At 42.8% G+C, this 7,241-nt stretch overlaps 1 protein-coding gene across 1 annotated transcript in view; it reads right to left on the bottom strand.

Annotated features, from left to right (window-relative positions):
• Positions 1-6,669, bottom strand: part of LOC121386535 — a 54,840-nt gene extending 48,171 nt beyond the window's left edge. Inside the window, exon 1 of the mRNA XM_041517472.1 lies at positions 6,349-6,669. The gene's annotated coding sequence lies outside the window, so the exon portion shown is untranslated. The remainder of the gene's footprint in view (positions 1-6,348) is intronic.
• Positions 6,670-7,241: the final 572 nt, after the last annotated feature.

A 7,241-nucleotide genomic window follows, 5' to 3' on the forward strand; every position in this document is an offset into this window, starting at 1 on the left:
GTAAGACGGTTAACCTACTAACACATGCTGCAGGTGAATCGTTTGGTTACTAGCCATGAATGTCAGTAAGACGGTTAACCTACAAACACATGCTGCAGGTGAATCGTTTCGTTACTAGCCATGAACGTCACCAAGACGGTTAACCTACTAACACATGCTGCAGGTGAATCGTTTGGTTACTAGCCATGAACGTCAGTAAGACGGTTAACCTACTAACACATGCTGCAGGTGAATCGTTTGGTTACTAGCCATGAACGTCAGCAAGACGGTTAAGCTACTAACACATGCTGCAGGTGAATCGTTTGGTTACTAGCCATGAATGTCACCAAGACGGTTAACCTACTAACACATGCTGCAGGTGAATCGTTTGGTTACTAGCCATGAATGTCAGTAAGACGGTTAACCTACTAACACATGCTGCAGGTGAATCGTTTGGTTACTAGCCATGAATGTCAGCAAGACGGTTAAGCTACTAACACATGCTGCAGGTGAATCGTTTGGTTACTAGCCATGAATGTCAGTAAGACGGTTAACCTACTAACACATGCTGCAGGTGAATCGTTTGGTTACTAGCCATGAATGCCACCAAGACGGTTAACCTACTAACACATGCTGCAGGTGAATCGTTTGGTTACTAGCCATGAATGTCAGCAAGACGGTTAACCTACTAACACATGCTGCAGGTGAATCGTTTGGTTACTAGCCATGAATGTCACCAAGACGGTTAACCTACTAACACATGCTGCAGGTGAATCGTTTGGTGGTTACTAGCCCTGAATGTCAGTAAGACGGTTAACCTACTAACACATGCTGCAGGTGAATCGTTTGGTTACTAGCCATGAATGTCACCAAGACGGTTAACCTACTAACACATGCTGCAGGTGAATCGTTTGGTTACTAGCCATGAATGTCACCAAGACGGTTAACCTACTAACACATGCTGCAGGTGAATCGTTTGGTTACTAGCCATGAATGTCAGCAAGACGGTTAACCTACTAACACATGCTGCAGGTGAATCGTTTGGTTACTAGCCCTGAATGTCAGCAAGACGGTTAACCTACTAACACATGCTGCAGGTGAATCGTTTGGTTACTAGCCATGAATGTCACCAAGACGGTTAACCTACTAACACATGCTGCAGGTGAATCGTTTGGTTACTAGCCCTGAATGTCAGCAAGACGGTTAACCTACTAACACATGCTGCAGGTGAATCGTTTGGTTACTAGCCATGAATGTCAGCAAGACGGTTAACCTACTAACACATGCTGCAGGTGAATCGTTTGGTTACTAGCCATGAATGTCACCAAGACGGTTAACCTACTAACACATGCTGCAGGTGAATCGTTTGGTTACTAGCCATGAATGTCAGTAAGACGGTTAACCTACAAACACATGCTGCAGGTGAATCGTTTGGTTACTAGCCATGAACGTCACCAAGACGGTTAACCTACTAACACATGCTGCAGGTGAATCGTTTGGTTACTAGCCATGAACGTCAGTAAGACGGTTAACCTACTAACACATGCTGCAGGTGAATCGTTTGGTTACTAGCCATGAATGTCAGTAAGACGGTTAACCTACAAACACATGCTGCAGGTGAATCGTTTCGTTACTAGCCATGAACGTCACCAAGACGGTTAACCTACTAACACATGCTGCAGGTGAATCGTTTGGTTACTAGCCATGAATGTCAGCAAGACGGTTAACCTACTAACACATGCTGCAGGTGAATCGTTTGGTTACTAGCCATGAATGTCAGCAAGACGGTTAAGCTACTAACACATGCTGCAGGTGAATCGTTTGGTTACTAGCCATGAATGTCACCAAGACGGTTAACCTACTAACACATGCTGCAGGTGAATCGTTTGGTTACTAGCCCTGAATGTCAGTAAGACGGTTAACCTACTAACACATGCTGCAGGTGAATCGTTTGGTTACTAGCCATGAATGTCAGCAAGACGGTTAAGCTACTAACACATGCTGCAGGTGAATCGTTTGGTTACTAGCCCTGAATGTCAGTAAGACGGTTAACCTACTAACACATGCTGCAGGTGAATCGTTTGGTTACTAGCCATGAATGCCACCAAGACGGTTAACCTACTAACACATGCTGCAGGTGAATCGTTTGGTTACTAGCCATGAATGTCAGCAAGACGGTTAACCTACTAACACATGCTGCAGGTGAATCGTTTGGTTACTAGCCATGAATGTCACCAAGACGGTTAACCTACTAAAACATGCTGCAGGTGAATCGTTTGGTTACTAGCCCTGAATGTCAGTAAGACGGTTAAGCTACTAACACATGCTGCAGGTGAATCGTTTGGTTACTAGCCCTGAATGTCACCAAGACGGTTAACCTACTAACACATGCTGCAGGTGAATCGTTTGGTTACTAGCCATGAATGTCACTAAGACGGTTAACCTACTAACACATGCTGCAGGTGAATCGTTTGGTTACTAGCCATGAATGCCACCAAGACGGTTAACCTACTAACACATGCTGCAGGTGAATCGTTTGGTTACTAGCCATGAATGTCAGTAAGACGGTTAACCTACTAACACATGCTGCAGGTGAATCGTTTGGTTACTAGCCATGAATGTCACCAAGACGGTTAACCTACTAACACATGCTGCAGGTGAATCGTTTGGTTACTAGCCATGAATGTCAGCAAGACGGTTAACCTACTAACACATGCTGCAGGTGAATCGTTTGGTTACTAGCCATGAATGTCAGCAAGACGGTTAACCTACTAACACATGCTGCAGGTGAATCGTTTGGTTACTAGCCATGAATGTCAGCAAGACGGTTAACCTACTAACACATGCTGCAGGTGAATAGTTTGGTTACTAGCCATGAATGTCAGTAAGACGGTTAACCTACTAACACATGCTGCAGGTGAATCGTTTGGTTACTAGCCATGAATGTCACCAAGACGGTTAACCTACTAAAACATGCTGAAGGTGAATCGTTTGGTTACTAGCCCTGAATGTCAGTAAGACGGTTAACCTACTAACACATGCTGCAGGTGAATCGTTTGGTTACTAGCCCTGAATGTCAGCAAGACGGTTAACCTACTAACACATGCTGCAGGTGAATCGTTTGGTTACTAGCCATGAATGTCACCAAGACGGTTAACCTACTAACACATGCTGCAGGTGAATCGTTTGGTTACTAGCCATGAATGTCACTAAGACGGTTAACCTACTAACACATGCTGCAGGTGAATCGTTTGGTTACTAGCCATGAATGTCAGCAAGACGGTTAACCTACTAACACATGCTGCAGGTGAATCGTTTGGTTACTAGCCATGAATGTCAGCAAGACGGTTAACCTACTAACACATGCTGCAGGTGTATCGTTTGGTTACTAGCCATGAATGTCAGTAAGACGGTTAACCTACTAACACATGCTGCAGGTGTATCGTTTGGTTACTAGCCATGAATGTCAGTAAGACGGTTAACCTACTAACACATGCTGCAGGTGAATCGTTTGGTTACTAGCCATGAATGTCAGTAAGACGGTTAACCTACTAACACATGCTGCAGGTGAATCGTTTGGTTACTAGCCATGAATGTCACCAAGACGGTTAACCTATTAACACATGCTGCAGGTGAATCGTTTGGTTACTAGCCATGAATGTCAGTAAGACGGTTAACCTACTAACACATGCTGCAGGTGAATCGTTTGGTTACTAGCCATGAATGTCAGTAAGACGGTTAACCTACTAACACATGCTGCAGGTGAATCGTTTGGTTACTAGCCATGAATGTCAGCAAGACGGTTAACCTACTAACACATGCTGCAGGTGAATCGTTTGGTTACTAGCCATGAATGTCAGCAAGACGGTTAACCTACTAACACATGCTGCAGGTGAATCGTTTGGTTACTAGCCATGAATGTCAGCAAGACGGTTAACCTACTAACTCATGCTGCAGGTGAATCGTTTGATTACTAGCCATGAATGTCACCAAGACGGTTAACCTACTAAAACATGCTGCAGGTGAATCGTTTGGTTACTAGCCCTGAATGTCAGTAAGACGGTTAACCTACTAACACATGCTGCAGGTGAATCGTTTGGTTACTAGCCATGAATGTCAGCAAGACGGTTAACCTACTAACACATGCTGCAGGTGAATCGTTTGGTTACTAGCCATGAATGTCAGCAAGACGGTTAAGCTACTAACACATGCTGCAGGTGAATCGTTTGTTTACTAGCCATGAATGTCAGTAAGACGGTTAAGCTACTAACACATGCTGCAGGTGAATCGTTTGTTTACTAGCCATGAATGTCAGTAAGACGGTTAACCTACTAACACATGCTGCAGGTGAATCGTTTGGTTACTAGCCATGAATGTCAGCAAGACGGTTAACCTACTAACACATGCTGCAGGTGAATCGTTTGGTTACTAGCCATGAATGTCAGCAAGACGGTTAACCTACTAACACATGCTGCAGGTGAATCGTTTGGTTACTAGCCATGAATGTCAGTAAGACGGTTAACCTACTAACACATGCTGCAGGTGAATCGTTTGGTTACTAGCCATGAATGTCAGCAAGACGGTTAAGCTACTAACACATGCTGCAGGTGAATCGTTTCGTTACTAGCCATGAATGTCAGCAAGACGGTTAACCTACTAACACATGCTGCAGGTGAATCGTTTGGTTACTAGCCATGAATGTCAGCAAGACGGTTAACCTACTAACACATGCTGCAGGTGAATCGTTTGGTTACTAGCCATGAATGTCAGCAAGACGGTTAAGCTAACTAACACATGCTGCAGGTGAATCGTTTGGTTACTAGCCATGAATGTCAGCAAGACGGTTAACCTACTAACACATGCTGCAGGTGAATCGTTTGGTTACTAGCCATGAATGTCAGCAAGACGGTTAACCTACTAACACATGCTGCAGGTGAATCGTTTGGTTACTAGCCATGAATGTCACCAAGACGGTTAACCTACTAACACATGCTGCAGGTGAATCGTTTGGTTACTAGCCATGAATGTCACCAAGACGGTTAACCTACTACTAACACATGCTGCAGGTCAATCGTTTGGTTACTAGCCATGAATGTCAGCAAGACGGTTAAGCTACTAACACATGCTGCAGGTCAATCGTTTGGTTACTAGCCATGAATGTCAGCAAGACGGTTAACCTACTAACACATGCTGCAGGTGAATCGTTTGGTTACTAGCCATGAATGTCAGCAAGACGGTTAAGCTACTAACACATGCTGCAGGTGAATCGTTTGGTTACTAGCCATGAATGTCAGGAAGACGGTTAACCTACTAACAGATGCTGCAGGTGAATCGTTTGGTTACTAGCCATGAATGTCACCAAGACGGTTAACCTACTAACACATGCTGCAGGTGAATCGTTTGGTTACTAGCCATGAATGTCAGCAAGACGGTTAAGCTACTAACACATGCTGCAGGTCAATCGTTTGGTTACTAGCCATGAATGTCAGCAAGACGGTTAACCTACTAACACATGCTGCAGGTGAATCGTTTGGTTACTAGCCATGAATGTCAGCAAGACGGTTAAGCTACTAACACATGCTGCAGGTGAATCGTTTGGTTACTAGCCATGAATGTCAGGAAGACGGTTAACCTACTAACAGATGCTGCAGGTGAATCGTTTGGTTACTAGCCATGAATGTCACCAAGACGGTTAAGCTACTAACACATGCTGCAGGTGAATCGTTTGGTTACTAGCCATGAATGTCAGGAAGACGGTTAACCTACTAACAGATGCTGCAGGTGAATCGTTTGGTTACTAGCCATGAATGTCACCAAGACGGTTAACCTACTAACACATGCTGCAGGTGAATCGTTTGGTTACTAGGGCCTCCACGAATCCAAAATATTCGACTCGAGTACTCGAGGTTCAAACTCGACCCGGACACGAGTACCCGACACTTAGTACTAGATCTATGATAATGAAACTAAAGAATAAAGTAAAATATATGCATCTTAATTTCAGCGCAGAACATGAATCCGAAATCATGCTGTTAAATTGCATTTAAAAACCGGTTGATGCATTCAGTATTGTGATGAATGGATGGCCAGATTAAAAATAGAAACTAGTGCATGATCATATGATTATTGTGTAACTTGTATTACTGGTTAGTTACTATTGAAATTAGTGCTCTACATTGTCTCATTTGTACGGGTACTCGAGTCCTGTGAACAGACTCGAGTCTTGCCAGACTCGGCCCGTGCCCAAGTACTCGAGTACTCGTCGAGACCCTATTGGTTACAGCCAGTATTTGCTGCTATTAATTCGTTATTTCTTTCCATTATACATTTTAGACAGAAAATGGTCCTGTACCGTTAAATGTCACTGACCTGTAGTGATCGGGTGTAAAGAATCAGGACTGAAGGCAGTCTTCACAATTAGCTGGAACTCGTCTAACTGAGGAGAGATTTGTCTGAGGCGAGTCTTCTGTCGTTCTGCTTGTTAAACCAGTGGTCGGTGGAAATCAGAGAAATATGTACGTCAATGGCCAGCTAGGATACAAGGACATTGAACCTTTCTGAGGAGAGATTTGTCTGAGCGAAGTTTTGTTTCGTTCTGGTTATTAAATCAAATAGATATTTATGTCAGTGACAGCTGCTGGGCTATGTAAGTCACAGTCGTGTTCGTTCACGAGACAATTCGCCCGTTAGTCATATGTGGAGAGGTGGATATGGTCCGCCCACACGTGTGTCGATCGATGGCTAGACTAGCACGTTTTATATTGTAATAAAGTCATAATCGAACTCACTTAAAGGGACTAACCCCAGTTTTGTATTGTAATAAAGTCATAATTGAACTCACTTAAAAAGACTAACCCTATTTTTGTATTGTAATAGTCATAATTGAACTCACTTAAAAGGGACTAACCCTAGTTTTGTATTGTAATAGTCATAATTGAACTCACTTAAAAAGACTAACCCTATTTTTGTATTGTAATAAAGTCATAATTGAACTCACTTAAAAAGACTAACCCTATTTTTGTATTGTAATAGTCATAATTGAACTCACTTAAAAAGACTAACCCTATTTTTGTATTGTAATAGTCATAATTGAACTCACTTAAAAAGACTAACCCTATTTTTGTATTGTAATAAAGTCATATTGAACTCACTTGACTAACCCTAGTTTTGTATTGTAATAGTCATAATTGAACTCACTTAAATTTTTGTATTGTAATAAAGTCATAATTGAACTCACTTAAAAAGACTAACCCTATTTTTGT

This window comes from Gigantopelta aegis, chromosome 12 (assembly GCF_016097555.1).
Source record: "Gigantopelta aegis isolate Gae_Host chromosome 12, Gae_host_genome, whole genome shotgun sequence".
In the NCBI taxonomy this organism is placed as follows: Eukaryota; Metazoa; Mollusca; class Gastropoda; order Neomphalida; family Peltospiridae; genus Gigantopelta; species Gigantopelta aegis.